The sequence below is a fragment of the Ctenopharyngodon idella genome, chromosome 9, assembly GCF_019924925.1.
Source record: "Ctenopharyngodon idella isolate HZGC_01 chromosome 9, HZGC01, whole genome shotgun sequence".
In the NCBI taxonomy this organism is placed as follows: Eukaryota; Metazoa; Chordata; class Actinopteri; order Cypriniformes; family Xenocyprididae; genus Ctenopharyngodon; species Ctenopharyngodon idella.
Window position 1 is genome coordinate 25471038 of NC_067228.1, and position 7334 is coordinate 25478371.

Consider the following 7334-nt stretch of genomic DNA (forward strand, 5'->3'; position numbering starts at 1 on the left):
ATCTCTGCAGTGTCTGCTGTGAAGATTACCATAATCAAATACGTTCTCAATACAATAAATTACTTCAAGATACATAACATAGAAGTATGGCCCTTGGTTATTTTGGAGTTATTTGGCTCTGTTTAATACAGTTTCAAAGTTCAAGGTTGCAAAACAGTTTTGTAGCTTATCAGAAATGCACCTTTGCCAAAATCTAAGATATGAATTAGAGATAAATTCCATAGTGTAATATGTTTACAAGCTTTAATGGACAGGGACAGGGGTATGTGATATTAAAGAGTTATTTCCATTGTGTCATATCGGGAAGATGTTTATTATGTTCTTCGCTTTGAGCATCAAAACCTTTCAGAGAGGAAGAGAAGCAGAAGGATATTGATTAATCTTTCAAACTAACAGCATTGCTGTACATTTATAGCTGATTACTTCACTCCCTCTCACAGCATATATGACCCTAAAGTACTTGAAGGTTTTGATCTCATGTCCCAAAGGATTATAGAGGAAAATGCACACTTAGAACAATTTTCTGCCATCTAAGCAGTTTTGCCTCCCTAAATGTTCTGGAACAAACTTTTGATTGATGCCACTAAAGAACAAGTGGACAGAGCGTGATGCACTAATTTGAGGACAAAGAAAAAAAATATTTTAAGGTTACACATTATTTTGATGGTCCACTTTAGACACTCGACTAACTATAAGTAAGTAAGTTGACGTAGGTGCAAAGTCACAGTAGTCAGTGATAAGCCCTGTTTCCACCTGGTATTAAGATGCATTTTGGTCGATCAGATCACAAGAGGACAGGGGAGACATATTTCCGTTTACACCTGGTATTTTAATCCATCTCTTTTGTCCACTTTCAACCACTTCTGTCCTGATTTCTTCGAGGGGAGGGTCTATAGGCGGGTAAATGTATGGGCTTTTTTCAGATCTTTCGATCTGCTGGACAAAATAAGTTTGCGCAATTTACATATGAATGCTACGGGAGACAACGGAAAAACATACGGAGATCATCAGCTTTCGTTTCTGCTCTGACAGCCGCAAGACTGGCTGAACGTGGTGAGTGTGTGTTAGAAATCAGGAATGGTGAGAGAACATTGTGCTTGGTATGTTTTTCATCTTCAAACCATACTTAGGCCTAAGTCTTCAGCCGACAAAGTTTAAATCCCATCTGGCTAACACACGCCCCATAATGTTTATGTGTTAGGTCAGTAGGCGGAGAGTAGGCGGTCTTTAGTGGCTGTCTGATTGCAAGCGATCACATGAGCGTTTCCATTATGAAAGCAAGGCGTTTTCAAGTACCTCTGGAAGTGGTCGAAAGTTGACAAGCTCAAAACGTTTTACACCTGTATTGAGCGTCATCCACTTGTGATCTGTTTGACCAAAACGCATCTTAATACCAGGTGGAAACAGGGCCTTAGTCAGTTATAGTAAGTAGAATGTCTGTTGGGGACCATCTAAATAAAGTGTTAGCAGAAATTAAGCAGACAGTCTAATAATACTCTAATGTGAGTTGGTTGACATGTGGTTGCAAAGTTACTTATAGTTAGCACAATTTCTGAAGTGGACCATCAAAATAAAGTGTACATGTAAAATGAATAGTTTCAGGCCTGCCTTTCATGTAGAATTAGATCAGGGTCACAATGTTCAAGGCCATAACAACTGTTACTTTAAATTTCATGATTCTCAGTTATTGATTATGTCTAAATTTAGTTATTATATTAACTATACCATCTAAATATGGTATACCATCTTATACCATGAAAATGTAGTCTGCTTTATAACTTGTATAACTGTTTATACTGTTGGAAGTTATTTTCCCCTTCAAGCATTGTAGACACACAGACACACACACACACACACACACACACACACACACACACACACACACACACAGACAGGGAGCTAGGAGACTTAATGATACTGAGGGGGATCAGATAGCGTGAGTTCAAGAGAAGAAAACACATCAAACACTTGTCTTTATCAAGCTTTTTGGAGTTCAGACACAGTGACGAAAACATCGCCAAAAGTAAAAATGAGAATGTGTCCTTTCCCTTTATCTCTGAACTTTCCTGGCTTAGAAGACTTGCACATCAAATGAGCAGTCTTGAGCCAAAACATCACAAACATCAAAGTTTTGGAACATGTCACCTAACTACCTTGTTAGTGACCTGAAAAGATGAAGACTGAGAGAATATGAGAAACACTGGATAGTGCACTGCGGCCTGGCATTTACGCTCCTACTCCCAAAGCATCTGGACACCAGAAGATAAAAGACAGCGGAGGAGGAAATTGTAAGGCGGATTAGCACTCTCCAGATCTGACCGGAGGCCATACATTTTAAAGAGGCCATCTGCATTCACATAGGCTGTCTCTAAGTCAAATAGTAAAAAATGGTAGTCTGGAGGAAAAGGAGCCAGTCATCCGAGAGATTTTACCATGGCCATCCATTGTTATGAGACATGGTCAATAACCAGAATGAAGATGTGACCTAATTTCAACTCATGGACTTCCTGTAACAACCATGACTCAAACATAAAGTGTAGCAGTTTAGAAGTGAAACACAAGGATGATCATGATAACAGGAACTTAAATCAAGATACCTTAGAAAGTCAAGCTCAGATTCACCAGGAACATTCACATGATATATTCAAGATCAGATGAATAATACACAAAACACGGTATATAAAAAGAGGTCTATAATACCTGGATAAGCATTCCCATATATATATATATATATATATATATATATATATATATATTTTTCCTTTTTTTAATTAATTTGCAAATAGAATTATGACAGTTTTGTTTACATTAAAAAAAAAAAAAAAAAAAAAACATTCTAAAGTTTAAATAATTGCATTTAATATAAATTTAAACATTAATACATTTTTATTTAATTGCAATTAACATTCAGGTAAGTGCGTTAAAACATTACATTTATTTTGCACTTAACCCTTCTAATGCATTTGGTAAGGTATGACTAAGCTTAAATTCCACAGGGTCCAAACGGTTTTCACTGACTTGTTTAGTTTTAGTCTTAGTTTTTATTGTCTTTGTCGTCGCCTGAGTTCTAGTTATTCATTTGTTTTCATAGTTTCTAATTAGTCCTCACCTGTTCCATGTTCTGTTGATTACCTTCTATGTGTATTTAAGCCTTCTGTCTTCCTCAGTTCATTGTCTCTCGTTAACGTTTCTAGATTGTGTTGTAGACTTTGGTCTTTGTATTAATTAAAAGACATATTTCTTGTTCGTTCTGTGTCATGCATCATATGTGGATTAAGCTACAGCCAACACGTGACAGAATGAGACCTTTAATTAGATTTTTACGACAAAACATAGATATGCCTGCAGTTAGCCTTCTCCTGCAGGAGCAAAGGGATCGCTCCCTTGAGGATCACATGCAGGACAAACTGGTGTGCCTTACTCACTATCCTGACCACTCGCCGTGTGGATGGTCCTTGAGGGAGTTTCACTGAGTATGTGGAGTGGGTGGTTAGTGGTTAGAAATGACATACCATTCACCATCTGCCCCGTGGATGAGGACATTGCCAGCCCCACTCCAGCCCCACAGCCCAGCCAGCCATCAGCCTTGCTGCCAGAGCCCACCGCTGACTCGGAGCCCAAGCTCACTATGACAACAGAACGATCGCCAGAGGCTAATTTCATAATGGAGCCCGAGCCCAATGCGGAGTCTGTCGAGTTGTGCGAGCTGGCAACAGTGTCTGTCATTGAGGGCATATTGGTGGACTTCACTGGAATGTTTGAGCCCTGCCCAAACTCTCACTGCTAAGCAGTGTTAATTTTGACAGCACATTTTGATTTAGTTTTAGTCATAGTCTTTTGACTAAAATGCCATTTAGTTTTAGTCATATTTTAGTCATCAGAAATTGTTTTAGTTTTAGTCTAGTTTTAGTCGACTAAATCTACAGTAGACTTAGTTGATTAAAATCTAATTTATTTAAATTGTAATGCATTAAGCAAGCATTTCTAACCATACACAGATCACACTGTACACTGATACTAATACCAATACACTGATATACATTTGATATTCTCCAAACTGTTTATGTTCACTTAAGACAACCAACTGTACTTTACTTGCCCAAACGGACGTTTTTTGACCGTTTTGCAAAAAGTGCAAAACGACACAAAAAAGATCTAAATTCAGTGCTTTTCAGGGATTGACTCACTTATCATTGAGGTAGTATTACAGTTTTTGTTAAAAAAAAAAAAAAAAAAAAGATTAGATTTGATTTTTAGTTTTTCTGCTTTCATTGTATTTTAGTAAAAAGTTTTAGTAATTTTTTGTGTTTGTCTTTTAGTTTTTGCTTTTAAATGTCATTATAGTTTTTTTTTTTTCTGTTTTAGTTAGTTTAATACATCAGATTAAGCCAAAGCTTGGAATCTAGATAAAATAAAATAAGTTTACATTTTTTTATATTTTTATTTCAGTTAATGTTTATTTCAACTAATGAAGATTTTTTTATGGTTTTAGGTTTAACTATAATAACTCTTATACTTGTAAAATATATTGAATAATGTGTCAAATAATGTTCTTAGTCCTTCCTTCCTGTGACAGAAGATACAGTAGTTTACTATGAATTAAATAGAAATTAAATTAAGTTAAATACATTTTGTTGTGTAAACAAAATAACAATAATGACCAGGAAAAAAATAATTATAAACCATCCCGCATACACCGTGACTCTTATTCTGAAATGTCTGCAGTCTGTACTGTAGTTGCAGGCTGCTCATTTACATTCAGATGAGGGAGATAAAATATGCATTCTTACAACCTTCTAAAACACATTACCATATAAACATCGTGCAGTAAACATTGTCATAATTCATCAACATTAGCTTGTAAGCATAAATGTGCGCTATTCATTAATTGCGAAGCAGTCTGAAGTGCTGCTGGATGAGCCTGTAGAGTGCGCAACAGCGCCACGTTTTCCCACGGTTAGATCAGCACGCTACACTTCAAATGTGCGCATCTTCCACACAGGACAGCAGTCCTGACTAGACATCTTCCCAAATCATCCCTCTCTATCATTTTCGTTTCGTTTTTATTCGTTGACGAAAATGAGAGTAGATTTTAGTCATAGTTTTAGTCATTCAAAACGCATTTTTATTTAGTCATCGTCTCGTTTTTTTTCCCTTCTCCACTGCCAAAGCCATCTAGTTCTTCAGCCTCATCTTCAATGTCTCTTTTCAGCCCCTCGGCTCTACCTGAGTTTCCGCTATGCTGCACGAATCCTCCAGGGGCTTCCCAGTCATCAGCTCCACCTTGGCTCATGGGTCCCTTAGCTCCACCTCAATCCTCCAAGCCCCGGACTCCACCTCGGTTCAACGCTCCCTCGACTGCACCATGGACAGTCATCCATAAGGCTCCACCAGGCTCCCTCTTCCCTCTGGCTCTACCTCGGACTTCTGAGTCAGCTGCAGCGTCTCGACTCTCCGCCCCTCTGGATCTGCCAGGCTCCTCCGTCCCTCCGGTTCCACAATGGTCCTCACTCCCACTGTCTCTGCCCCAGTCTGTCAAGCCCACACCTCCCCCTCCACCTTCGCCCTCCAGGCCTTCGCCGTCAACCTAGCTCTTCAGCTCCACCTTGGTCTCCACTCATAGCTTCTAATCAGTCCTCACCTGTTCCCTGTTCTGTCAATTACCTTCCTTGTGTATTTAAACCTTTTGTCTTCCTCAGTTCATTGTCTCTTGTCAATGTTTCTGGACTGTGTTGACTTTGCTCATTGTGTTTATTAAAATATATATTTCTTGTTCATTCTGCATTACACATCATCTGTGGATTAAGCTATAGCCAATATGTGACACCTGGGAATGCAACAGGTTTAATACAGTTTTTAATGCATTACAAGGGTTTATTATATTCTTTTAGACTATTTTCAGTATAAAGTACTCTTTTTAAAAGCATGCTAAAGTGTTCTTCTTTTTCACTAATGTAATCACCCTGGAGCAACAAGAAAACACATGTTCTGATGATATCACAAGAACACATCTAGCATCTATCTTGAGTTCTGACATCAAAGGCAGAAGACAGGAAAACATATCCAAATGTCCTGTTTTCAAGAGCCTCCAAAATAATCTACCACTGTTAAAACATCTGCTATAACAAAGAAATATTTTTGATTTATATGTTGCCTGCAAAAATATGTATTTCGTCATAATTTACTGCTTAAGTTCTAGCATTTCCCAGCAGGACCTAACAAGGCCATGCTAAACATGAGAAACTTCAAAATAAAAGCTCACAAGAGAAAAAAAAAACTAGGACAGAGCATAATAAAAACACCCAGCATTCCCTGTGGTCACTAGTGAAAGTCCCAGATAACAAGACACTGCCAACGTGGCACTGCCATCTGGTTTCATGGTGCCTTGACAGCATTTGACTAATGAAGAGAGCAGAGTGTTAGTCCCCTTTAATGTAATGGAAAACAAGGCACTTAAATTCTGAGAAGTAAATGTGTGCAGGAAGCTTTACCGCTCTTGTGGTTGTCTCAGATCAGAGCTAAAATATTATGCAATAATAATAATAATCCACCAAGAACATTATTGGCTTTTGTGACTTAAATACAGAAACTCCAGTCCTAGTATACAATCAAGAACAGATGTTGTTCAGCAACTGCTTCAGGCCAGTTACCGCACCTGATAAAATCACACCATCATGATACATGTTGACAACACATTACAAAGGACAAAGTATTTTTATTTTATTTAAATTTTATTTTAATTAATAAAAATGTTGTGAAAAGTTTCAGAGGAACGAGAGTAGGATCCAGATGCAGCACACATTTATTCAAACAAACATAATAAAAGTAAATTCAGGCAAAACTGATAAATCCAGACACGGGCAAGGATGGCAAACAAAACTGACAACAAGCACACATGTAACATCAGAAGGACAACATCAGACAAGGAAACATGAGAAACACTAGGGTATTAATACAGAAGATAACAAGGGGCTGGGGACAGATGAAGGTGACTTGTAACCATGGAAACAAACGAGAGTCGCTATAGAAACAAACAAGGTACAAAGCAAACAAGAACTAAACACAGGAACAATGGGAACAGAAAACACTTCAACATAAAAGTCCTAACACAAGCCCAGGGAAACAAGACAGGAACGTAACAACAATAATAACCCGGAGATGGAGTGAGATGCAATAACCTACCTCACATGGCCAGCATAAGAACTGTTGTCTACGCATTAGTCTAAAGGTTTGACGCAAAGAGGTGACATGTAAATACATAAAAATGTCATTTAAAATAATATTTATATTTTTAAAAAGATTGGTAGTATTTCAGTTTCCATCTTGGAAACAAG